This window comes from Mobula birostris, chromosome 11, assembly GCF_030028105.1.
Source record: "Mobula birostris isolate sMobBir1 chromosome 11, sMobBir1.hap1, whole genome shotgun sequence".
NCBI classification, from domain to species: domain Eukaryota; kingdom Metazoa; phylum Chordata; class Chondrichthyes; order Myliobatiformes; family Myliobatidae; genus Mobula; species Mobula birostris.
The window spans coordinates 21,381,326-21,408,499 of record NC_092380.1 but is presented as its reverse complement, the minus strand read 5'-3'; the positions used below and the strand labels follow the sequence as shown (position 1 = coordinate 21,408,499).

Genomic DNA, 27,174 nt, shown 5'->3' with positions numbered 1-27,174 from the left:
GGGGATTTATCCACTTTAATTTTCCTCAAGACAGCAAGGACCTCCTCCTTTTCGATCTGTACAGTTTCCATGATCTCATTACTTGTTTCCCCTAATTCCATAGACTTCATGCCAGTTTCCTTAGTAAATACAGATGCAAAAAACCTATTTAAGATCTCCCCCATTTCCTTTGGTTCCGCACATAGGTGACCACTCTGATCTTCAAGTGGACCAATTTTATCCCTTACAATCCTTTTGCTCTTAATATACCTGTAAAAGCTCTTTGGATTAGCCTTCACTTTGACTGCCAATGCAACCTCATGTCTTCTTTTAGCACTCCTGATTTCTTTCTTAAGTATTTTCTTGCACTTCTTATACTCCTCAAGCACCTTATTTACTCCCTGCTTCCTATACATGTCATACAACTCCCTCTTCTTCTTTATCAGAGTTGCAATATCCCTTGAGAACCAAGGTTCCTTATTCCTATTCACTTTGCCTTTAATCCTGACAGGAACATACAAATTCTGCACTCTCAAAATTTCTCCTTTGAAGGCTTCCCACCTACTGATCACATCCTTGCCAGAGAACAACCTGTCCCAATCCGCGCTTTTTAGATCCTTTCTCATTTCTTCAAATTTGGCCTTCTTCCTGTTAAGAACCTCAACCCTTGGACCAGATCTATCCTTGTCCATGATCAAGTTGAAACTGATGGTGTTATGATCACTGGAACCAAAGTGCTCCCCTACACAGACTTCCGTCACTTGTCCTAACCCGTTTCCTAACAGGAGATCCAATATTGCATCCCTCCTAGTTGGTCCCTCTATATATTGATTTAGAAAACTTTCCTGAACACATTTTACAAACTCTAAACCATCTAGACCCCTAACAGTATGGGAGTCCCAATCAATATATGGAAAATTAAAATTAGTTTGTCCGCTCTTGGACTGTATTCCTTGGAGTTTAGAAGAATGAGGGGAGACCTCAGAGAAACATTTCGAATGTTGAAAGGCATGGACAGAGTGGATGTGGCAAAGTCGTTTCCCATGATGGGGGAATCTAGTACGAGAGGGCATGACTTAAGGATTGAAGGGCGCCCATTCAGAACAGAAATGCGAAGAAATTTTTTTAGTCAGAGGGTGGTGAATCTATGGAATTTGTTGCCACGGGCAGCAGTGGAGGCCAAGTCATTGGGTGTATTTAAGGCAGAGATTGATAGGTATCTGAGTAGCCAGGGCATCAAAGGTTATGGTGAGAAGGCAGGGGAGTGGGACTAAGTGGGAGAATGGATCAGCTCATGATAAAATGGCGGAGCAGACTCGATGGGCCGAGTGGCTGACTTTTGCTCCTTTGTCTTATGGTCTTATGGTCTCTCCAGCAACAAAGTCTCACTAATGGCTGCAATGTCATAATACTACTTGCTAATCCACGCTCTAACTCATTCACTTTACCTACAATACCCCTTGCAGTGAAGTAAACTCATTAGGATATTACCCCCACCATGCTGAACCTTTTGATTCCTGTCTTTGTGTGTAGACTTAACATCTTTCCCCACAACCACTCCATTATCTCTCCTGGCACTTTGGCTCCCATCCTTCTGTCACTCCGGTTTAATTCTCTTCCCCCGCCCTCCCCCCAATGCAGTCCCACTGCAATTCAGGTGCAAACCCTCATATCTGTACAGATCTCAGCTTCCTTGAAAGAAAGCCAAAACCCTCCATCCTGCATTGTCTCCCTGTCATGTATTAAACTGTGTTATCCTCCTATTTCTGGTCTCCCTAGCATGTGGCATGGGAACCAATCCTGAAGGCACAGCCCTGGAGTTCCTGTCTGTTAACCTAGCACTTAATTCCTGGAACTTACTTTCCAGGTCCTCATCAATCTATCATGTTGTGTTGACATGGACCACAACATGAGGCTGTTCACCTTTCTACTTAAGAAACCTATGGATTTGATCTGTGATGTTCTTGTCTCTGGCACCTGGGAGGCAATGTACTATCTGGGATTCCCCTAGCTGGCCGCAATAGGTCTACGGCAGACGTGATCTCATTGGCTCTCCATGTGGCTTTGGATTGCCTGGACAATACAAATACCTATGTCAGGATGCTGTTTATTGACTACAGCTCAGCATTTAACACCATCGTACCTACAGTTCTAATGAAAAAGATGATGCTGATCATTAAGGACCTCCCATTGCCCAGGACATGCCGTTCTCTCATTGCTACCATCAGGAAGAAGGCACGGAAGCCTGAGGACATACACTGCATGATTCATGAACAGCTTCTTCTTCTCTGCCATCTGATTTCTGAATGGCCATTGAACCGATGAGCACCACCTCACTCTTATTTCAATTTTTGTACTCCTTATTTAACTATTTTATATGTGTGTGTGTGTATATATATATATATATATATATATATATATATATAAAACAATCATGCAGAAACACAGAAAAATCTGAAAATGTTGGAAATCCAAATCAACACACTCAAATTTCTGGAGGAACTCAGCAGACCAGGCAGCATCTGTGGAAAAGAGTAAGCAGTCAACATTTCAGGCTGAGACTCTTCATCCTGAAGAATGGTCCTGATGAAGTGTCCTGGCCTGCTGAGTTCCTCCAGCATTTTTTGTGTGTAATTCCTTTTTTCTCTCTCTATTATGTATTGCATTGTGCTGCTGCTGCAAAGTTAACAAATTTCACAACATATGTCAACAACAGGAATTCTGCAGATGCTGGAAATTCAGCAACACACATACAAGTTGCTGGTGAACGCAGCAGGCCAGGCAGCATCTCTAGGAAGAGGTGCAGTCGACGTTTCAGGCCGAGGCCCTTCGTCAAGACCGTCCTGAAAGAAAGAAAGAGAGACAAGGAGAGAAAAAAAAAAACAGAAACCTACCTTACCCTTCGCCTCGCCTTACCAAAGCCTCCTTGAGTCAAAGCCTGAGGGTCATCACTCTAACCCTGCCCACTCCAATAATGGCCCTTCCTCTTAAACCTCACTTCTTTTTGTTAGTTCTTTCCAAGTGCTCAATTATCCTGCAACCTTAAACATGCAAAATGTCCTGGCTGGCCCACTTGCTTTTTTGAATTTCACTCCTACATTGTTCAAGGTGATGGCTCCTTGCGATCTCAAATGCATATAGTGTGCCGGCTGGCTTCACTCACTTTTTCAGATCTTGCTCCCAGAATGCACAAGGCAATAGCTCCTCATGATCTCAAGCATGCAGAAACACCTCAGCCTTTACAAAGACCTTCTAAAAATCTAAATGAACTAAAACATATTGCCACCCCGGAAGCCAGCTAACTGGTGTATGAATTTCTGTCTTTTGCTTCCCTCCCTTCTTAAAAGAGTGGAATGACATTTACAATTTTTCACTCCTCCAGAACCTTTATAGAATCCGTTTATTCTTGAGTGATCACTACTAATGCCTCCACAATATTTTCTGCTACCTCTTTCAGAACCCTGAAGTGTAGCCCATCTGGTCCAGGTGACTTATCTACCTTCAGACTTCTCAGCTTGTTAAACACCTCCTCCTTAGTCATAGCAACTACACTCACTTCTGCCCCCGATGCTCGAATTTCTGATATACTGTTAGTGTCTTCCAGCGTCATTTTCCACTGGTCTAATATCCATTCTTGTCTCTCTTCTTCTCTCTATCTATCTATATCTGAAAAAAACTGTGGATCCTCTTTTATATTAATGGCTAGCCTACCTTCATATTTCATCTTTTCACTCTTTATGGTTTTTTTAGTTAGCTTCTGTAGGTTTTTAAAAGCCTTCCAATCCTCCTTCCTACTAAGTATGCAATATTATATGCCCTTCTTTTGCTTTTATGCTGTCATTGACTTCCCTTGTCAGTCACAGTTGCCTCATTCTCCAGTTAGAATGCTTTGTTAGGATAAATTGATCTTGCGTTTTCTGAATTATTCCCAGAAACTCTAGGCATTGCTGTACTACCATCATCCCCGCTAGTGCTTTCCAATCAGCTTTGGCCAGCTCCTCTGTAGTTCCCATTACTCCACTTTATTACCAGAACATCTTATTTTAGTTTCTCCTTCTCAAACTGCAGGATAAATTCTGTCATATTATGATCATTGTCTCCCAAGCATTCCTTTACCTCAAGCTCACTAATCAAATCACTAATACACAACACCCAATTGCCTTTTCCCTAATGGACTTGACCACAAACTGTTCTAAAAGGCATCTCGTGGGCATTCTACAAATTCCTCTTCTGGAATCCAGCACCAATCTGATTTTCTCAATCTCCTTTCATACTAAAATCCTCCATGACCATTATAGTATTGCCCTTAATGTATAATGTATCCCTTTTTAATCTCCCATTCTAACATGCTGGCTACTGGTCAGAGGTTTGTATATCACCACTAATCAGAATCTTTTTTATCTTTGTAGTTTTTCAACTTTACCCATTACGATTCTACATCTTCTGATCCTATGTCACTTATTTCTAAGGATTTGATATGATTTTTTTCCAGCAGAACAACACCACCGCCTCTCAATGTTGAAAGCTCAAAGTAAATTTGTTATCAAAGTATGTATATGTCATCATATGTCTCAGTACTTTTATATTTGTGTGCTATAGCGCTTACTTTTTATTCGCAGTTATTTTGTAAATAACATTATTCTTTGCATTTCTGGTTAAATGCTATTTGCATTTCATTGGCTTTGTATCTGTACTTGACACAATGACAATAAAGTTGAATCTAATCTATCTAATCTTCTTGCAGGCATTTACAGATAAATAAATACAATAGAATTTATAAAAACTTATATGTAATGAAGATTAACACATCCAATGTCCAAAAGAGGACAAATTGTGCAAATTAAAAAGTTTTTAAAAAAATTAATACTGAGAACGTGTATAGAATCCTTGAAAGTAAGTATAGGTTGTGGAGTCATTTCATATTTGAGGTGAGTGAAGTTATCCACAATGGTTCAGTAGTCTAATGGTTGTAGGGTAATACCCATTTGTGAATCTAATGGTATGGGACCCAAGGCTCCTCTACCCCCTATTTGATAGCTGTAGCGAGAAGAGAGCGTGGCCTGGGTGATGGGTCTCCTTGATAATGGATGCTGTTTTCTTGTAGTAATCCTCCATGAAAAAGTGTTCAGTGATGGTAAGGTCTTTTGTAGATTTTTCTGTTCCGGGTCATTGGTGTTTCCATACCAAGTCGCGATGAAAACAGTCAGGATATTGTCCACCATACATCTACATAAATTTCTCAAAGGCATGCTGAATTTACACAAACTTTTAAGAAAGTAGGATTGAGGTCATTCCTCTTTTGTGATGGCACTTACATGCTGGTTCTAGGATAGATCTTCTTGCCTGGTAACCCCAAGAAATTTAATGCTGCTGACCCTCTGCACCCCTAATAAAGACTAGCTTGTCGATCTCCGGTTTCTTCCTCCTGTAGTCAATAATCAGCTCTTTAGTTTTGCCGACATTGAGTGAGAGGTTGTTGTCATGGCACTATTAATATCAATTTTCCTCCTATATGGTGTTTTGTCACCACCTTTGATTCAACCAATGACAGTGCTGTCATAAGCAAACTTAAATATGGCATTGAAGTTGTTCTTACCCTAAGACCATACGACATTGGAGTACAATTAGGCCTTTCGGCCCATTGAGACTGCGCTGCCATTCCATCATAAAGTGAATAGAGCAGGGGACTAAGCACCCAGCTTTATGGCGCACCTGCCTTTATGGTGTTTGTGGAGGAGCCATTGTTGTCAATCCATACTGCCTGGGATCCGCAAGTGAGAAAATCGAAGATATAGTTGCAGAAGTAGGAATTGAAGCCAAAGTCTTGAAGCTTAGTGATTAGTTTTGGGGGGGACGATAGAGTTGAATGCTAAGCTGTAGTCGATGAAGATCATCCTGATATTTTGCATCTTTGATGTCCAGGTATTCCAGAGCTGAGTGAAGAGCCAATGAAATGACACCTGCTGTTGACCATAAGATATAGGAGCAGAATTAGGCTATTTGGCCAATTTAGTCTGCTCCATTTTGTCATGGCTGATCCAATTTTCCTCTCAGCCCCAATCTGCCTTCTCTCCATATCACTTCATACCCTGACAAATCAAGAATCTATCAACCTCTGCTTGAAATATATATAAAGACTTGGCCTCCCCAGCTGCCCGTGCCAAAGAATTGCACAGTTTCACCACTCTCTGGCTAAAGTAATTCTTCCTCATCTCTAAAAGGATGCCCCTCTATTCTGAGTCCGTGTCCTCTGGTCTTAAACTCACCCACCATAGGAAGCATCCTCTCCACATCCACTCTATCAAGGCCTTTCACCATTTGATAAGTTTCAATGAGGGTGTCTCTCATTCTTCTGAATTCTAGTGAATACAGGCTAGGAGCCATCAAACGGTCTTCATATGACAAGCCATTCAATCCTGCAATCATTTTCATGAGCCTCCTTTGAACCCTCTCCAATTTCAGCACAATCTTTCTAAGATAAAGGGCCCAAGACTGTTCATAATACTCCAAAGTGAGGCCTCACCAGTGCTTTATAAAGTCTCAACATTACATCCTTTAATATTATAGTCCTCTTGAAATAAATGCTAACATTGTGTTTGCTTTACACACCACAGACTCGGCCTGCAAATTAACCTTTAGGGAATACTGCACAAACACTCCCAAGTCCCTTCACACCTCAGCTTTTTTTGTTTTCTCTCCATTTAGAAAATAGTTAACCTTTTCATTTCTTTTACCAAAGTACATGACCATACACATCCTGACACTGTATTCCATCTGCCATTTCTTTGCCTATTCTCCTAATCTGTCTAAGTCTTCCTGTAGCCTCTCTAATTCCTCAAAACTACCTGCCCCTCCACCTGTCTTCCTATTGTCTGCAGCTCTGCAACAGCCATCAATTCCATCATCCAAATCATTGGCATATAACATAAAAAGAATCTGTTCCAGCAGCACAGATCCCTGTGAAACATCACTAGACACTGGCAACCAACCAGAAAAGGCTCCCTTTATTCCCACTCTTTGCCTCCTGTCAATCAGGTACTCCTTTATCCATGCTAGAATCATTCCTGTAGTACCATGGGTTCATAGTTTGTAAAGCAGCCTCATGTGTGGCACCTTGATAAAGGTCTTCTGAAAATCCAAGTACACAACGTAAACCGATTTTCCTTTGTCTATCCTGCTTGTTATTCCTTCAAAGAATTCCAACAGATTTAATCTGCTGTGATAGTGGGCAGATTCAAGTCACTCCTCAGCTAGGAGTTGATATGCTTCATGGCCAACCTCTCAAGACACTTCATCACAATGGATGTGAATGCAACTTGATAATAGTTATTGAGGCAGGTTACCACATTCTTTTTGGTTCTTTTTGAACCCTGAACAATGCTCTCATGTTAGCCTTAGAGGTTGAAATCATCAGATCGCTGGGGGCTGTGGAGATTTGTGAAGAAGCTTCCATGTTCTTTCAGTCAAAGTAAGCATAAAAAGCATTGAGCACATCTGGGAGTGAAAAAATCATTGTCTTTTATGTTGCTTGGTTTTATCTTGTAGAAGGTGATGGCATTCAAGCTCTGCCACAGCTGTCAAGCATCCTTCTGTGATTCCAGTTTGGTCTGGAATTGCCACTGCTCCTTTGAGATGGCTTGCCAGAGATCATAACTGGATCACCAGTCCTAAACGCCACCAATCTAGCCCTTAGCAAATTGCAGATTTCGTGGTACAACCGGGGTTTCTAGTTGTGGAAGGCTGAATGATTTTGTGGGTACACACTTGTCCACGAGAGTCTTTATAAAGTCTGTAACAACTATGGCATATTCATTCAGGCCCTCTGCCAAGTCCTTCAATGTGGCCCAGTCCACCGACTCGAAGCATATAGTCACTTCTCTGCCCACCTATCTGTCCTTTTGATGCAATGGTTAACAACGTAATGGAAATCTGTAGGTTTGTAGGTAACATGACAGTTGGTAGTACTGTGGATAGAGAGGATTGTTGCCTAAGGCTATTACAGGATTCTGAGCAGATGGGAAAGTTGGACAGAACATTGACAGATGGAACTTAACCCCATCAAGTGTGGGGTGATGCATTTTGGAAAGTTAAATAGGATCGGGCGTACACAGTAAAGGATAGGGTGTGAAGCAGTGTTGATGACAGAGGAACCTTGGGGGTTCATCTCCATAGTTCGCTGAAAATAATAACACAGATCAATAGGATGTTGATAAAACAAGATCACCACTATATCCTTTCAGTGAGGTATTGAAGTCTTAAAGGGAAATTCTACTGCCTGAATAGGTTAGGAAAAGCTGCAGTTGAAGATCTTGTGATCTGCCTGGCTGCTTCACCTTGAACATTTTTTGTTGTAGTTACTGGAAGGTGTCTTTGTTCTTTTGTAAGGATCATAGCATTTGATTTGCAATTTTGGTGTCCACAGCACCTTCTACAAGTGGCATTCACCATTGGAAGTTTTACTTTATGCACAATTTAAAAAATGACATTGTACCTTTATCTGCACATCAGACAAAGGAATATTATCTTAAAACTGAATCCATCAAAGGTTGTCACAGTGCATGAGTTAACATTGATTCTAGATGAGTCAAACAAATTGTGCTCTTTATGATTCCATACCCCCAAAAGCAAAATGCTGGACTTCATTAGAATGGAAGAGTAGGGAGCATATGCTCCAACTTTATAAAATATGATAGCGTTAGAAAAGATGCGGAGGAGATTCACCAGAATGTTGCCTCAGCTGGAGTGCTTCAGATATGAAAAGAGCGGAGATCCTAGGATTCTTTTCCCTGGAAGTGGAAGAGGTTAAGAAGTGAAATGAGTATGATTATAAGGACTTTAGATTGGGTAATCTGTAGAAAACCTCTCCCATATTAGAAGCAGATAAAAGCTAGAGTAGATAGATTTAAGCTAGAGTCATACTCCTTAATAAATGGGTCCTTTCAGCCCAATTTGTCCATGGCAATAATGATGGGCACAGAACACTGGCACTGCAATGTACAGAGAATATTAGAGACCTTTGGCCCATGATGTCTGTGCTGACCTCAATGCCACTGAATATTTGTCTGCAAATGATCCATGTCCTTCATTACTTGTCTGTTCATATTCCTGTCTATATATTTCATAAACTTCGCTATCATATTTGCTTCCAGCACCTATCCTGGTATCACATTCCAGGCACCTACCACCCTGTTTGTAAACAAAAAAACTTTTGTTTAAACATTCCTCCTCTTAGCTTAAAGTTATGTCTTGTTCTGTTTGACATTTCCATCCTGAGACAGAGACTATCTATGCCTCTCAATTTTCTCATAACTTTACTTAAATCAGATCTCTGAAACTTGAACCAAGATAATCATAGTTTGTCTGATTATCTCCTTATAGCTAATGCTCTTTGAACCAGATGACATCCTGGTAAACTTCATCTGTACCCTCTCCAAAGTCTCCACATCCATCCTGTAATGAGTGCAAGCAGAACTGCACATGATACTCCAAGTGTATTAAACCAAAATTTTATACAGCTGCAACATGACTTAGTGATGTTTACACTCAGCACCTTGACTGATGAAAGCAAGTATGCTGGGTGCTGTCTTCCACCCTATCTACTTGTGTTCATTTTCAGGGGACTATGGACTTGCACCCCAAGATCCTTCTGTGCACTAGTATTCGTAAGGGTCTTGCCATTACCATATAATTTCCTTTGAAATTTGTCCTCCTAAAGCACATCACCTTACGCCTATCTAATTTTAAATCATCTGCAATTTCTCTGATCATATTTCCAGCTGGTCAATATCTTGCTGAATCTTTTTGATGAACTTTATCACTGTCTACAACACCAATTTTTGTTTTGACTGTTAACCTCCTAATAATGTCAAGTCAGATTTCTTTTTCTTCTTTGAACGTGTGCAGCTTCCCCACTTGAAAGAGATTGAATGTGTCTATCGGAAGTTTTTTAACTGGATTCCGCTCAATGACCAAACAACTTTTCCTTTTTCCTCCTTTTATTTTTCACAAGTGCAGCAGTTTGATAGTTCCATTAGTTCCATCAACCATTAGATATTAGTCATTAGTCATTAGGTGAAAAAACTGGCTGCCTCTCCGGACTTTGTAGACGGATTCGATCTGCACAGTCTCCGCTCCCTAATAGACTGTTATGTTTTCAAACCGGGTGACCCTTCCCGAAGGTTCCCGAGCTCTTCTTAAACCTCGCGCCATTTCCCAGAAGTGCCTGCGCGTGATGATCCCCGTGGTGTGAAGCTAACGCTAACCCAAAACGCAGTGACAGCAGTGCTCTTTTCCATGAAACAGTCTCTCAAGTTATTTAAAGTTCAGCATCTTACCGCAGATTCCAACGCTGCTCCTGGACTGCCGCTGTGATGCTGCTGGGTCCCCCCATTGTTCCAGGCAGAAGCAGCACTCAGGCAGTGGGTTCCATCTGGTCTATCAGTGGATTCTTGCTATTACTTTTAAATTTTATTTTCTTTTGCCTCTAGGTCCCAATACTTTCTAGAAACTCCAGTTTGACCTAACACCTCCCACTCAATCTTCCCATGGAAACACTGGGGAGATTGCCAGCTTCAAAGGCAAACTTGGTGGCCGCAGTTCGGTGTTCTTACGATGTATTGTTGACTTGACTTTCCATCTGTTTCTCAGCAGGTAGTAAGACAACCAGCCGCCTGACGTCCCTGTGAAGGATGGTGGCTTGGATCCTGTCATTTTTCCCATCAGAGATTGGATGCCTGTTGTTACTTTGGGAGCTTATGTCACAGGAACACTGTAGGTTGGGAAGATCCCGACGTTGACGTCCCTCACGATGCCTTTGCTGTCTGGATTAGTATTGATAACTCTGCGCCAATACTATCCCACTTCCACCACTCTAGGAAGTCCCGGTTGGTGCTTGAAGTACCTGACTCCTGGAGCTTGATGCCATCCTGTTTGTTTGGTGGAAGTTGCTCTGGGACTGTGCTGGTGAGCTCCTCATACTTTACAGCAGCCGCTGTCATTGACCTTGCAAAATGTGTCTTGGACATGTAGGCCGACACAGACAGCTCCTAAAAGAGATCAGGATGTGCAGCTCCGACCGTCTTCCTCAATGGTCCGTCCCACAGCACGAAGTCTCCAACAGCTCTGGTTCCCTGAGGCGCTAGCTGACCTTCTCTATGGCTTATGAGTAAATTTATTTCTCTGAGTCTCAAGTTCATCAAGCGGTGTGTCTGGGAAGAATTTCTGCAGTTGCTTCGGTGTCACATATTTGTGGACATTTGCAATGCTGTCTAGTCCATAACAAACCAATTGGTGTGATTTGAGAGTGCCCTTGGGAGTGTTTACTCAATTTTTAGAAGGTACCGCTTTGTCTCCACCTGAACCTTCATCCCCCCCAACTCCATGGACGACAAGAGTGATTTCCTCACTTCTGAGGTTCAGTCTGCTTGCAGCCTTGTGGGTTATATAATTGGTGTCTGAAGCCAAGTCAATTAACGTCCCGATTTTTTGCCTAGCTTTAGCTGTGACCTTGAGAAGCATCATAATCACTGGCAGCTCTTGCAATCCACTTTCCACCAAAGGCCCAGTTTATCTTTCACAGTGCTGAAAGCTCTGGATGCAGTGTTTGAAAATACATCGCGACATTGTTTGGCTGATTCTGGTGAAAGTTGCTGAAGAACTCCCCTTGAAGAGATCCTCTGAATATTTCTTCCTGGTTTTATCCTCCTCTGGACCAAATCTGCTCTTTTTCTGACCTGCGCTGCTTTTCTTTATTTTAGCATTGGGTCACAGATAGTAATGATTTTCAGGAGTATGCTCATCCTTGCAGTCTTGGTTTTTACACAGATAGGCGGGATTGCAGTATGAACTGTCATCATTAACCTCGAGACACCTCTTGCATGCCCCCAACTTTCTTACTGCAACCTTTTTCTCTGGTAGCTTTAGCGCTCGGAACTGTTTGCAAAAGTAGAGCTTCCTTTTGTGCTTTCCATCATCGCAGACTACACACCCTCCATGGTCGTTGCTTGACTTGGTAGACTTGGTTCTGGCATGTCTTGGCTCAGCCCTGGTTTCTCTTCTACTTGGCTCTTCATCCCTCAGTTGCTCGAGCTGCTCATATATGCTCTCAAGCCCTTTGAGGAATTCCAAGAGACTGTCAAACTGATTATCTGGTGCCACAGCATTTCTCCTGTCAGCGACATAGACCAGCCATTCCTTTTAGAGAGTTTCTGGAAGTTTACTTTCAATTGATTTTGTCACCAGCGGATTTTTGATAGCACCCGTGTCTCCAAGGTCACTCAAGTCTTGAAGTGCCTTCTCCACAGCTTGAATTAATTCCACTATTTTCCGTGACGGATGATTTCTGACAGCTGGCATTTTCTGTAACACTTTCACTATTTCAATAGCAATGCACGTTTGATTTCCATAGCGGTTTTCTAGAACATGAAAGATGTCGTCTGCAGTTTTAAGTAGTGAGGCGAAGGTCTCTTCTGATTTTGTCGTCAAGACTGTCCAGTAGTTGAACCTTTTTCACCTCTCTTGAACCGATCGTCTCTCCCTGCCTTTGGCGTGCTTCCCAGTCCCTTCCCCACCTGTGAAAATCACATTTGCTGCCAGTAAATTTGGGAAGGGCCGTTGGTTTCAATCTGATGGCTGGTGTGGGAAAATTGGAGGAAAAGCCCTACACCGTCGGTATTAGTCTTTCAGCATCCTCCTTTCTCCTTGCCTGTATGAAGTGGGCCTTCTTGGAAACCAACTTGGGGATGTGGAGTTCGAGCCCCTTTAGGTGACTCTGAAGGTCTTTCTGATCCCCTGGCGGGATCCATCCTTTCCACTGACCATGCACATCCTTTGCTGTCTTTACCAGTCCTTGCAGGCAGTTAAGCATGTAGTCATATGCCTCCTGGTTGCCATCGGGTTGTACAGCAGAGACATTTTTACACTCATCCTCTGCTGCTTGTAGTACTGTGAACAATTCAACATTTCCAAAGTTGGTCCAAAGAGTCTCCTGGATTAGGCTTCTGACCTCCTTTAGTTTCAACTCACACTCATTTGCTGTCTTTGCCAGGTCAGCTTTTTGCTGTTCAGTTAACACAGCTACTTCCTCTGTGTTCAGCTCCACCTCCAGTTCTGCAGTGAGTCTGGCCTCCACATCATCTTTGGCTTCCATTGTGAGTTTATTGAAACTGACTCTGAGCTCCTCGGCTTCTATTGTGAGTTTATTGAAACTGACTCTGAGCTCCTCTTCAGACATGTCCTTATAGGTCCTGGTAATACTGTTGACCAGATGAGAAAATAATCTTTTTGCTGTCGTTCACTCTATCTTGAGTTGCTCAACTGATTTCCCAGTAGCTTGATTAGCCATGTTTGATTTCCTCTGCAGGCTGTTCACAGGTGAGAAGGTAAGTACAACTTTTTAATGATGCTTTGATGTTGTTTTATCTTAACTGGATTTTCTTCCTTTTTCGGGAATCCAGGTTATTGCTGCTGCTGTTCCAGCTCAAAGCTCCCAGTTTTCAGTTTCCTGGTCAACCAGTTTTTTTACTGTCAAGTGGGATTTCTTTTTCTTCTTTGAACATGTGCAGCTTCCCCACTTGAAAGAGATTGAATGCGTCTATCTGAAGGTTTTTTAACTGGATTCCACTCAATGACCAAACTTATTTTTCGCAAATGCAGCAGTTTGATAGTTCCATTAGTTCCATCAGCCATTAGCCATGAGCTATTAGACAATAGTCATTAGACATTAGTCATTAGTCATTAGGTGAAAAAACTGGCTGCCTCTCCGGACTTCGTAGACTGATTCGACCTGCACAGTCTCCGCTCCCTAATAGACCGTTATGTTTTCAAACCGGGTGACCCTTCCCGAGCTCTTCTTAAAGCTCGCACCATTTTCCATAAGTGTCTGCACGCGATGATCGCCGTGACATGAAGCTAGCGCTAGCTCAAAACGCAGTAACAGCAGTGCTCTTTTCCATGAAACAGTCTCTCAAGTTATTTAAAGTTCAGCATCTTACCGCAGATTCCAACGCTGCTTCCGGACTGCCGCTGTGATGCTGCTGGATCCCCCCAATGTTCCAGGCAGAAGCAGCACTCAGGCAGTGGGTTCCATCCGGTCTATCAGTGGATTCTTGCTATTACTTTTAAATTTTATTTTCTTTTACCTCTAAGTCCCAATACTTTCTAGAAACTCTAGTTTGACTTGACAACTAACATCACATTTTCATTCAAATCAGGCATATGCATGTGTATGATATATATTACATATAATATTTCACAAACATTGGAATTCCCAACACTGATCCTTCAAGAAAATCTCTGGTCACACACCTCCAGTCAGAATACTATCCCTCCAGCATGACAATCTGTCCTCTATAGCCAAGCCAAGTTGAATCCTATCTACCAAGTCTGCATGGATCCTATGTACCTTAATTTCCTGAATCTACTATAAGGAGCCTTGTCAAAAGCTTTGACATAATCTGTGTACTAAGTCTAAAGTTGTTTCCTCATTAATCAGTTATGTCACCTCTAGTTTATAAGGCAAGCTCTCCTCTGTACAAAGCCATGCTGATGTCTACAATCAAGACTGATTCAAATGCCATCTATAAATTTGCAGATGACACCACTGTAGTTGGTAAAATCTTAGATGGAGAAGGAGAGGCGTAGAGGATTGAGATAGGTTGACTGGTTGAGTGGTGTTGCAACTACAACCTCACACTAGCTGATCTGTCCTGGACCCAACACGTTAATGTACTTATGAAGAAGCACATCAGCAGTATTACTTTGTTATTAGTTTGAGGAGATTTGGTATGTCACCAAAGACTTGCAAATTTCTGTGTGGTGTGACAGTGGAGAGTAGTCTGATTGGTTGCATCACCAATCAGAATGAGGCTCTAGTGCATAGGATCACAAAAAGCTTCAGAGACTTACAGACTCAAGACATTTCCTTCAGGGGCATAACCCTCTATTTCTTAAAGGACATCAGCAAGAGATGGTTCCTCAGGAAGGATGCATCAATCACTCACCATCAAGGACATGCTCTCTTCTCACTACTACCATCAAAGAAGACATACAGGAGCCAAAAGACCAACACTCAAGGATTCAGTAAAAAGCTTCTTCCTCTCCAGCATTAGATTTCAAAACTATCCATGAATACTAGCTCATTATTCCATTTTTTGCACTACTTCATAATTTTTCAATTCATAATAATTTACTGTTCTTGCATTGAACTTCTGATGTAAAACAACACATTTCACATCATATGAGATAGTAATAAGAAATTGATTCTGACTATCCCTACTAATTCTGTACTTTTCCAGATGAGAGTACATCCTATCCCCAAGGTGAGATCATGAGAATGAATGGGATTTTTCAATTTCATATCAAATGTTTAATCAGTGATGCATTATTAGTTCATGCCGACAATCACATCAACTGGCAGTTACTTACAATGCAACAGTGTAAGTTTAATAAAACTAAAGGCATTTATTCAAAATTTCTCATTTGAGTGCTATATTTTGAGCAAAGAAAAGTACATATATTGAGATAGATGGGAAATCAAGGGACTTAGAAGAACATGAAGGGGTCACAAAAAGTCCTTGGTGAGTAGAATTAAAGAAAATCCAAGGTATTCCGTACATACGTTAAAGAACGAGGATAATTATGTTAGAGGACAGCTCAAGGCTAAAGTAGAGAATTTGTACTTAGAGTTGGAGGATGTGAGTGAGATCCTAAATGAGTACTTTGTGTGAGATGTGGAGGATAATGAGACCAGAGTGGAAATAGTACGACATGGATGCTACAATATTTCAAGATTGGGATAATGGTAGTGTTGGTGTTGTATATTTAATATTCGAGTAATATTATAAATAAATTGATTAAGAATTCTTTGTTTAAATAATTCATTGTGTATTATATGTAAAAATATGTGGATTGCTTATGTCATGACACTACCATGTAAGATGTGAAGACCTCGCTTAGAGTAAAATATAAGTTAGATTGACATTCTGGACTCTCTTGTTTTTCTTCCAATTAGTTTTATGTTTTAGAATTATAAAACATAGCAGTTAGAACTCAAGGAAAAATATTACGGTGGTTAAACCCCCAGGGCCTGATAGGAGAAACCTCAGGTTATTGAAAGATGAGAGAAGAGATTGCTGGGGCCTTGATATTTGTATCTTTGCTAACCACATATGTCCCAGTGGACTGGCTGGTAGCTAATGTTCTTTTGTTCAAAGTAGGGAAAATCTTGGAAACTATAGACAAGAAGATCTCACATCATGATAGGAAAATGAAAATTTATAGAAGAGTAGTCTAAGAAGGGACAACATGGCTTTGCATGGGACAGGTCATGTCTAACTAATCTGAATTTTTTGAGGAGGTGATAGATGAAGTTAGAGCAGTATATAATCTGTTTGCATGAAACTTATTAAAGAAATGAACAAGGTTCTGCATAATAGGTTTATTTACAAAACTACATTGCAGGGGATCCATGTTGGCTTGCACATAGAAAGCAGAGGATACTGGTAGATGGTTCTTATTATGGATGGAGGTTATTGACTCATTGTGTTCCATAGGGATCTGTACTGGGATCTCTGTTGTTTGCTTATATATAAAAATAAAAGCGGTCTATATGAAAATGTGGTTGGGTGATGAATAATTTTGCAGATGACAAGTTTGGTGATGTTATGGATACATCGGAGATTGCGAAAGGATACAGTGAGATATAGATCATATGGATGGAGAAGTGGCTGATGGAGTTTAATGCGGACAGTGTATGGTGCTGCATTAGGGAGATCCAGCATAAACGGAAATTGGCAAGATCTTTAACAGCTTTGCTGAACAGGTGATCTTGGGATCTACATACCTGGCTCCTTAAAAGTGGCGATACAGCTTGATAGGCATATGCAATGCTTGCCTTCCTTCATTGAGGCATAGAGTTCAAGAGTCAGGAGGTTATATTACAGCTTTCTAAAGCTCTGGTCAGGCCACATTTAATGTATTGCATTCAGTTTTGGTCACATTATAAGAAATATATGGAAACATTGGAGAATGTGCAAGTGAGGTTTGTCAGGATGCTGCCCAGCTTGGAAGATGTGCTCAGAGGAAAGGTTGGTCAAGCTGAGACTGTTTTCTCTAGTGCGACAGAGATCATTTGATAAAAGTTTATAAGACTATGCAAGGGGTACATAGAGTGGACAGGTATTATCATTTTTCATGACTGAAATGTCTAGTTCTAGATGGTATGTATTTAAGGTGAGAGAGGGAATGTACCAAAGAAGCTGTGTGAGGCAAGTATTTTACACAGTGTTGAGCATGGAATGCACTGCTAAGGGTGGTGGTAGAGGTAGATAGCATAGGTGCGATTAAGAGACTTAGGCATATGAATATGCAGAGAAGGGAGTGCTATGGCCAATATACAGGGAATAGGTTTAAATTAATCGTGAGTCATTGATCTAATTTCTTCAGTACAACATCGTTGGGTGAGGGGTTGTGCTATTTTGTTCTGTTTTCTATCCTACCTTGCTTATGCAACACATAAAATGTTGGAGGAACTCAGCAGATCAGGCAGTATCTAGGGAAGGAAATGAACAGCTAATATTTCAGACCAAGACCCTTCAGTAGGACTGGAAAAGAAGAAAGCAGAAGCCAGAATAAAAAGGTAGGTGGAGGTAGAGGAGCACATAGTGAGGGGGTGAAAGTCTGTGGGTGGGGGAGAGGAAATGAAAGGGATTGGTGTGAGAAGCTAAGAGGTGATAGGTGGAAGAGGGAAAGAGCTGAAAGAGGAATCTGATAAGAGAGGACAGTAGACATGGATTAAAGGGAAGGAGGTGCTTACATTTTTTTTCTGTTTTGCAGGCAAGTTAGAACTGCGTTTTGAAGAGCTATTTTCGAGTGAGCAAAAGCATGAAGGAAACATTGTTAGTAAATTCATCGATGGCAGAGATTTACATCTCATTGTATTTAATTTCTTGCTTTGTGCAAAATTACTTGTCTTAATTTAAGACTGTGGTTTTGCATTTGGATAAGCTGTGCCTCTAACATGAAAAAAAAATGGTTCATAAATAGCTGCTTAAAGAAAATGAACAGTATACTGAAGAAAGGATTAAAATGTGGTTAACCGAAACGGGTTTGAAGAAGTTTGTAAATATAAATGGAGAGAATGATTCCAAGAGAAAGACCAATTGAACTGAATGTTTTGCCACTAGTAGCATATCAGAGGGATATGGTATTTTTAAAATTTATTCATAGATACAGTGCGAGATAGGCCCTTCAAGCCGCACTGCCAGCAACCCCCGGTTTAACCCTAGCCTAATCACAGGACAATTTATAATGACAAATTAGCTTACTAACTGGTAGGCCTTTGATCTGTGGGAGGAAACTGGAGCACCCAGAGGAAACCCACATATTACACAGGGAAGACGTACAAATCCCTTACAGGGGATGCTGGGATTGAACTCCCTACTCCAATGCCTCAAGCTGTAATAGCATTATGCTAACAGTCACGCTGCCATGGCACCCATATACATAAAACAATGTTTAAATGGGCATAATGGATAGGAGTAGCTATTATGGAACAATGCTTGAGTTATGAGGCCAGGGATCATAAATATAATTTTGACCAATCATATTGAAGAAATAACAAATGATTTCATAGTCTGAATGGTAAGTGACTTGTAGGCCTGTTGCTTAAAATCGGTTTATTATAGTTGCATGTATTGAGGTTTATTAAAAAAAAAGTAATTTTCTTTTTCATGCCAACCATGCAGATCATTTCACTGCATCAGTATGTCGAGGTAGTACAAGCGAAAACAATGACAGAAAATAGGATATAGTTCTACAGTTGCAGCAAAAGTGTAGGCAGACAATAAAGTTGCATGCGATTTTGAGGTTAAGAGTCCGCCTTTATCATACAAGGGGTTCGCTCACTGGTCTTGTTAGAGTGGGATAGAAGCAATCTTTGGGCCTGGTGGTGTGTGATTTCAGGCTTTTATGTCTTCTGCCTGATGGCAGGGGTTGTTGGAAGAAGAGAAAATGCCTGAGGTGGGAGTGGTCTGATGATGTTGGCTGCTTTTCCAAGGCAGCGGGAATGATAGACAGTCACGGTTTCTGTGATCTGTTTACAATTCTGTGCAGTTTCTTGTGGTTTAGGGCAGAGCATTTGCCATACAACCCTATTGCATCTGGATAGTATGCTTTCTATGGTGCATCTGTAAAAATTGGTGAGGCAGTGGGATGTACTAAATTTCTTTAGCCTGCTGATATACTTTGCTGACCATGGCATCTGCATGGTCGGACCATGACAAACTATTGGTAATATTTATGCTTAGCAACTTGAAGCTCTCAACCACCTCCACATCAGCATCAATATGAGCAACACCTCGCTTTCTGAAATCAATGATTAACTCTTGCTGATATTGAGGGAAAAGTCTCAGATCAGTTTTCAGGGTTCTTGAGGGCATTTTATCCACTCTCTACTTCAGTCTGAGGCCCCCACCTGCTAAAAGAAAAATTCTATTGTCCTGGTAAGAGAATAAGTTGCATGCCTTAATGATTATTGCTTGGTAGCTCTGACATCCATCATCATGAAGTGCTTTGAAAGGCTGGTCATCCTCCTGGTTCCATTCTCCTAGGTAACCTCAATCTACTGCAATTCACCTACCACCATAACAGGCCCATGGTGGGCATCATCTTTCTGGCTCTATATTAATCACTGGAGCATCTGGATAACAAAAACTGCTGTTTATCCAATACAGCTCTCCTTCAATACCATAATTCCAAGTAAACTCATCTAAAAACTCATAGACTCAGCATTCAATACCTTCCTTTTCAACTTCCTGACAATCAGTATGACCTCTGCCAATAAGGCTGTGCCCTCAGCTCCTTACTGTACTCCTGATATGCTCACTGCTGTGTAGTCAGATACAGCTGTAATGCCATCAATAAGTTTGCAAATGATACCACCATAGGGGGCTGTATGTCAAGTAACAATGAATCAATACAGGAAGGAGGTAGAGAGCCTAGTGACATGATATCATGACAACAACCTTTACTTCTATGTCAGCAAACAAAAAGAGCTGGTTCAGGACTTCAGGAAGTGGTGGGGAGGTGGGGTGTCAGTACACATGCTGTTGTTTATATCAGGTTGAGGGCTTCAGATTTCTAGGAGTGAACATCACCAGTCACCTAACCTGGTCAGACCACATTGATGCAATGGACAAGAAAGCTCACCAGGGTACCTCTGCTTTCTCAGGTGTCCAATGAAAGTTAGCATGTCCCCTTTGACCCTCAACAATTTTAATCAATACACTGTAGAATTCAAAGTAAATTTATGTCACCATATACAAATCTGAAATAAGTTTTCTAGCGAAAATTCACAGTAAGTAAAAAGAAACAAAATAAAGCAAAATGATAATAAATAATATCATGAGATGAAGAGTACTTGAAAGCGAATCAATAGGTTGTGGGAACAGTTGAGTGAAGTTATTCCCTCTGATTCAAAATGATAGTTATGGAGTAATAGCTGTTTCAGAACTTGGTGGTGTGGGTCCTGAGACTTCTTTACCTCCTTGCTAATGCCAGCAGTGAGAAGACAGCAGGGCCTGTTTAATGGGGGGTTTCTAATGATGGATGCTGCTTTCCTAAGATAGCATTCCATGTAGATGTGCTCAGTGGTTGGGAGGGTTTTACTTGTGATGATCTGGGCTATGTCCACTACTTTTTGTAGGTTTTTCTGTTTCAAGGTATTGGTGTTTCCATGCCAGGCTGTGATGCAACCCATTAATATACTCTGCACTGCACATCTATAGAAGTTTGTCAGAAGTTTTGGATGATACTGCCAAATCTTTGCAAACTTCTTAGGAAGTAGAGGCTCTACTTGTAATGGTGTTTACATGCTGGACCCAGGACAGATCCTCTGAAATGCCTACAGCAAGGAATTTAAAGTTGCTGATCCTCTCCACCTCTGATCCCCCAATGAGGACTGGCTCATGGACTTCCAGTTACCTCTTCCTGAAGTCAATAAGCAGCTCCTTGGCCTTGCTGATATTCAGTGAGAGGGGTGCATCTCAAATGCATCACGATTTAGTATGGCAGTTATTCTGCCTGAGATCACCATAAACAGTGGAGGAGATCACAGAAACCAGCCTTCCCTCTATGGACCCTGTTTACACTTCTCACTGCATCAGGAAAGTAGCCAACATAATCAAAGACTCCACACACCCTGGACATTCTCGCTTCTCTCCCTCCCATCAGGTAGGACATAAAAATGCCTGAAAGCTCATACCACCAGTCCCAAGGACAGTTTCTATCCTGCTGTTATAAGTCTATTGAATGGTTTCCTAGTACAATAAGAATAGACCCTTGACCTCGCAATCCACTTTGTTATGATTTTACACCTTACTCCTGCATTGCACCTCAGTTGTAACTGTGGCATTATATTCTGCATTCTTATTATTTCCCCATGTACTATGTCAATGCACTGATGTTCTGTATGGATGGCATAAATATAAAGATTTTCATTGTACCTTGGCACATGTGACAGTAATAAACTAATTCACTAATTTAAAATAGGTTGTCTCTAGGACATTGTTTTGTTTAACACCTACAGTGATATCCTGAGGCAGAAGCAATTAACTTAAACTAAAGCCATCTTGTTTTATGCAAGTTATGTATGACTGCATAGATGTACAATTATATAACACAGGTACAGGCCCTTCAGAACACCATGTCAATGGTTATTTGTTTTGCCCATCTATATATTAATCCCATTAAAAACATCATCCTATGCTTTGCCTACTTAAGTGTCTGTCTAAATTTAATTAAATATACTGATTATCTGTGATTCTACCACCTCCACTGGCAACATTTTTTAGAAATCAATCACTCCCTGTTTATAAAATACTTGCCTTTCAGATATCCTTTCAAACTTTCCTCTCATTTTCCACCAATGCTTCCTTGCTTTTTATATCCTATCCATTGGAAAAGAATTTTAGCCAACCACTGTATGTTTTCTGCTCATAATCTTACATGTATCTTTTGCCCAACCTATCCAATCACTCATCATAACTAAATCCATCCAATCCAAGCAACAATGTAGTGCATCCCCTCTACATTCTTCTGTGCAGTCACATCCTTCCTGTAGGACGGCAAGTAGAACAGCACAAAGGAAATATAATTTTCTCCTGATCCTCATTGGCTTCAATTTGACTAGAATAGAGTCAGACAGCATGAAAATAGGCCCCTCAGTCCAACTGGCCCACATTCATATATGTTTAAATAACGAAGAACAAGAGTCCCAACCACTTCCTCTGGCAGGTCTTTCCATACGTACACCTCACTTGGGTGAACAAATTGCCCCTTAGATCCTATTAAATCTCTGACTGCTTTCCTTAAACCAATGTCTTTTAGTTCTTGATTTTCCAAATTAGGGTTAAAGACTACACATTCATAGTCATAGAGCAATACAACACAGATTCTGGTTTGTTGTCCCTGACATTCAATTACAGTGAATGTGAGAGAGGAATTAAAAGATCTTCAGTAGATACAGGCCCTTCAACCTGTCTAGGCCAAGCTGATAGTCCACCCAGCTAGCCCCAATTTCCTCTGTTTGACACAAATCCCTTAAGTCCCATATGTCCATGTACCTATCTAAGTGATCTTAAATGATATTGTATCTGCCTTAATCAATTATTTGAAAGCTTATTCCATACACTCACCATCCCTCAGGTTGTCCTTCAGGTCCCTTTTAAATCTTTCCCCTCTCATCCTAATCCTATGACCTAACTTTGTTTATTGACTTGCGCAAACAACAAATTTCATGACATTTGTCTGAGACAATAAACCTGATTCTAATTCTGACTCCTAAATTTGGACATCCCCTACCCTGGGGAAAAATACCATCCTTCTTATTGATGCCTTTCATATTTAAATATTTCTACAAGGCTCCCTGTCCGCCCTTCCAGTTCTCCTACATTCCAAGGAATAAAAACCTAATCTGGTTAGCCTCTTCCTATAACTCAGGCCCTTTAGTCCTGGCAACATCCTTCTGAATATTTTATGTACTCTTTCCAGTTTAACCATATCTTTCCCTGATTAGGCCTTGTGTATTTGCACCCAAATCATTTTGCAGTTTACCACTTGTCACCGGACTCCATTCCAAGAAACAACTTTCAACCACCACCCTCTGTTTCCCACCTCCGAGCCAATTTTGAATGCAGTAACTCGCTGTCCTTGAATTTTGTGGGACATAAGCTGTCTTACCAGCCTACTGTGTAGGACATTGTCAAAAGCCTTGTCCCGTCAGTAGGCTGGTACAAACAGACAGCATTGGTTGTCCTACCCCCATCTTTTGGTTACATCTTCAAAAAACTCTAAAGATAACGTCAAACATGACTTTTCATGCACAAACCCATTTGAGTTCTCCTAATCAGATCCAAATTCTGGTAGAAGCTATTCCTCAGAATTTCCTCTAGTAACTTCCCAGCCATTGACGTCAGAGTAACTGACCTTTAGTTTCTTAGCTTGTCCTTGACACCCTTCTTAAATAATGGAATAACATTTAGCCACCTTACAGTCTTCAGGAACTTCACCAGTGGCTAATGATGAATCAAATACTCTGCAAGGACTTCCATAATTTCTTCTCTAGCATCTCACAAAGGTCCGAAATGCGCTCAGTCAGGCCCTGGGGGATTTACTGATCTTAATGTGCTGATAATTTGCAAATACCTCCCCACTGATATATGACTGTTCCCAAAACATCTCCACTTGTTCCTTTTATCTCTTGAGCAACCATGAATTTTTTTTTAGTAAACACTGAAGGAAAATATTTGTTAAAAATCCCACCCATCTTCTGTGGCTTGAAACATAGGCAGCCCTGCTGATCTCTAAACCACCCTTTTTCACTTAATATATCTATAGAATCTCGGGATTTTTCTTAATCTTTCCTGCCAGATCCGTCTCATATCCTCCTTTTGCTCTCCTGATTTCCTGCTTAAGTGTTCTTTTTATCATCATCATCAAAAGATTCACACATCCCCAACCTCCTAAACACAATGTATCCTTTCTTTCATGACCAGAGCCTCAACAACTCTTGTCAGCCAGGGATCCATTAATTGTTAGTTACTTTTTTCACTAATAGGAACATGTTGTTCCTGGACTCTTAATACCTCACTGTTAAAAGCCTCCCACTTGCCATTTGTTTCCTTCCCTTCAAACAGACTCACCCAGTTGACCTCTACTTCATCCTGTCTAACTCCCTCAAAATTTTTTGTGCTTCAGTTTAGGACCCAGTCTGTGGCACTGCCCTTTACCATCACTATGTTAAAACTGATAGAATTATAGTTGCTGGAACCAAAGTGCCTCCTGTTTGCCAGTTCAGTTCCATGCTCTATCTCATTCCCTAACAGGAGGTCCAGTATTGCATCCTCCAAGTATGGCCCTCAAGTATCAAGTCCCATCACTATTCACCCTATCTATACCCTCATAATTTTATCACTGTTATAAGATTGCCCCTCATTTTGTTGCACCTCAACCACTTCCTCCAGCAGCTGTTTCCATATACTGACCATTCTCTGGATGACCCTCAGTTCCAATGAAATCTTTCCTTCTATGTCCTCCAAATATTGATTTTCTAACCCTGAGAAAAAGTCTGTACATATTCACTCTGCCTATGGCTAATGATTTTATACACCTCTAAAACATCACCCCACATTCTCCTATGCTCCATTGAAAATAAATCCCAACCTTATCAACCTCTCTCTCTCTAACTCAGTCCCTCAAGCCGTGGCAACATTCTTCGTAAATGTCCTTTGTACTACTGTACTATTTTCAGCTTAATGGTGCATTGCATAATGCAGAGTGACCAAAACTGAAGACAGTATTCTGAATACGGCCTACTGTACTTCATAAGGTACCTTCAGTCCTTTCAGGCTCTGTTTTCACTCATTGCTTTGAGAATGGTGCATCAGGTGTTGACTCCTCATAGTATTATTTGCATTCCTGAATCAAATCAGCCAATGAATGCCTACAAATAACTACATTTTGATCCTAATATTGAAACTTCATGTTAACAAAGTCATTTTTTGTGAACTGTAGAGCACATATTCTTCTTTTTGTTCACCGGAGTCAGAATTAATTACTGCCTTCATGCATTTTTGTGCCCCCTGGCTTTTAATGGACAATGGCTGACGTGGAGATTAAAAGTGGACATTATTAGTCTCGGCTCTTTTGGAAATGTGAAATAAACACTGCCTAGAGTGCCCAATGGTTTCCTTGCTGAGCTAAGGTTTGCTGCCTAGGTTGCTGTAGATTGCTAAAATTAGGTTTTAAAAATTAATTGGTGTGCTGTCAGTGTTGAAATCTGATAACTTTGTTAATAGTTATAGTCAACATTGTACATTGAAGATAGTAGTGCCTTGTGACTTACTTCCAGAACTAGATTACAGATTGAAACATTTCTGAAAATTTAATTGACTGCTTGATAACTTACTTTTTTCATTTTAATTTAATAGTGCATCAGGTGGAATGTGATGCAGACAGAGTTGACAGCACCAGCAACTGATGTGAAGTGAGTACTTATGATTTTATTAACCTGAGCTGTCATTTTCTGTTGTATATCCATATGTCAGATTGAATGCCAAATTTTAACTGACTGGCGGTGTTTTAAAGAAACATATTTTGTTTCAACTGCAAATGTAAGCAAATGATATCACATGAAACCTGCTCTAGAATTTAATTTGGTATGAAGTACAATTAAAAGGTAGCAATATTGAGACTTTTGATGTTCTCTATTTTGTCGAATATCCCAACTTTGTTCACTGCTTTTTAGGGTTCAAACTAATTGAGCATGTAGATGTGCCCAACAAAGTTTGCAATATCCACTGCCTTGTTTTCATCAACTTTCCTGATAACCTCTTCAAAAAACTCTATAAGGTCGGTTAGACATGACTTACCATGCACAAAGCCATGTTAATGATCCCTTATCAGCCCCTGCATATCCAAATACTGACATATATGGTTCCTTGGAATACTTTCCGATAACTTAACCACTGCTGATGTCAGTCTAACCAGCCTATAATTTCCAAGTTTATTTTTAAGCTGTTCTTAAACAACAGAACAACGTTAGTTATCCTCCAAACCTCCTGCATGTCACCTGTGGTTAAGGATGTTTTAAATTCCTCTGCTATGACTTATATTTGGAATTAATTTAGATCACTTTGTAGAGATCTGTTTTCACTTTGACATGAGTCTTTTTCTGTTGTCAAAAAGCCAAATTAGATCCACTGTGATTCAATGCTGTGAAAACAATAAAACATGAAAGCCTCCAAGTGGGGTGAATACATTTTATAGGCACTGTAGATGATCATGTTGATCTTTGAAGACCAATTTTATCCCTTGCTATGCTTTTGCTTTCAATAGATCAGCAAAGCCTTTGGGATTCTTCTTTACTTTGTCTGCTAGAGTAACCTTATGTCTTCTTCTAGCCATCCTAATTTCCCTCTTAATTATTCTCTTGCATTTCTTACAGTCCTTGAGTACCTCATTTGTATCTTGCTGCTTATAACTGCTATGCACCTCCTCCTTCTTAACAAGGGCCTCAATATATTTTGAAAATGAAGGTTCCCTAAACCTGTTAGACTTGCTTTTATTCTGACAGGAACGTGTAAACCCTATACTTTCAAAAATTCACTTTTGAAGGCCTCACACTTACCAAGCACACCTTTACCAGAAAGCAAACTGTCCCAATCCATACTTGCCAGATCCTTTCTGATGCTATTAAAATTGGGTTCTCTGATTTAGAATCTCAACCTGAGAACCAGACCTACCCTTCTCCATAATAATCTTGAAACTATTGCAATTATGATCACATGATCTAAAGTGACCCCTGTATACACAGTTCTGTTGCTACCCTGTCTCATTCTCTAATAGGAGATCCAGCATTGCACATTCTCCCTTTAATCCCACCCACTCAATCACATCTAAAGCAATGGAACCCTGGAACATTGCTCTGCCAACCCTGCCTCTTCTGCAACCAAGTCTCACTTATGTCATCTTTCCACGTGCTGATCCATGTTCTAAGCTCATCTGCCTTACTTACAAGACTCCCTATTATCTTCTAATTTCTAGTCTCACTACAACATGGCATGGGTAGCATCAATTGTTACTGTTAGAACATGTGAAGAAGAGGTCTGCATACTCTGAAGGACCTCAGTCTCCTCAGGA

The 27,174-nt window shown here is 40.7% G+C and overlaps 1 long non-coding RNA gene across 1 annotated transcript in view; it reads left to right on the top strand.

Moving 5' to 3' along the window:
• The window catches only part of LOC140205431 (uncharacterized), a 52,069-nt gene that overhangs the window by 6,159 nt on the left and 18,736 nt on the right, over positions 1 to 27,174 (top strand). Inside the window, exon 2 of the long non-coding RNA XR_011887840.1 lies at positions 25,464 to 25,519. This is a non-coding gene — a long non-coding RNA (uncharacterized lncRNA). The remainder of the gene's footprint in view (positions 1 to 25,463; positions 25,520 to 27,174) is intronic.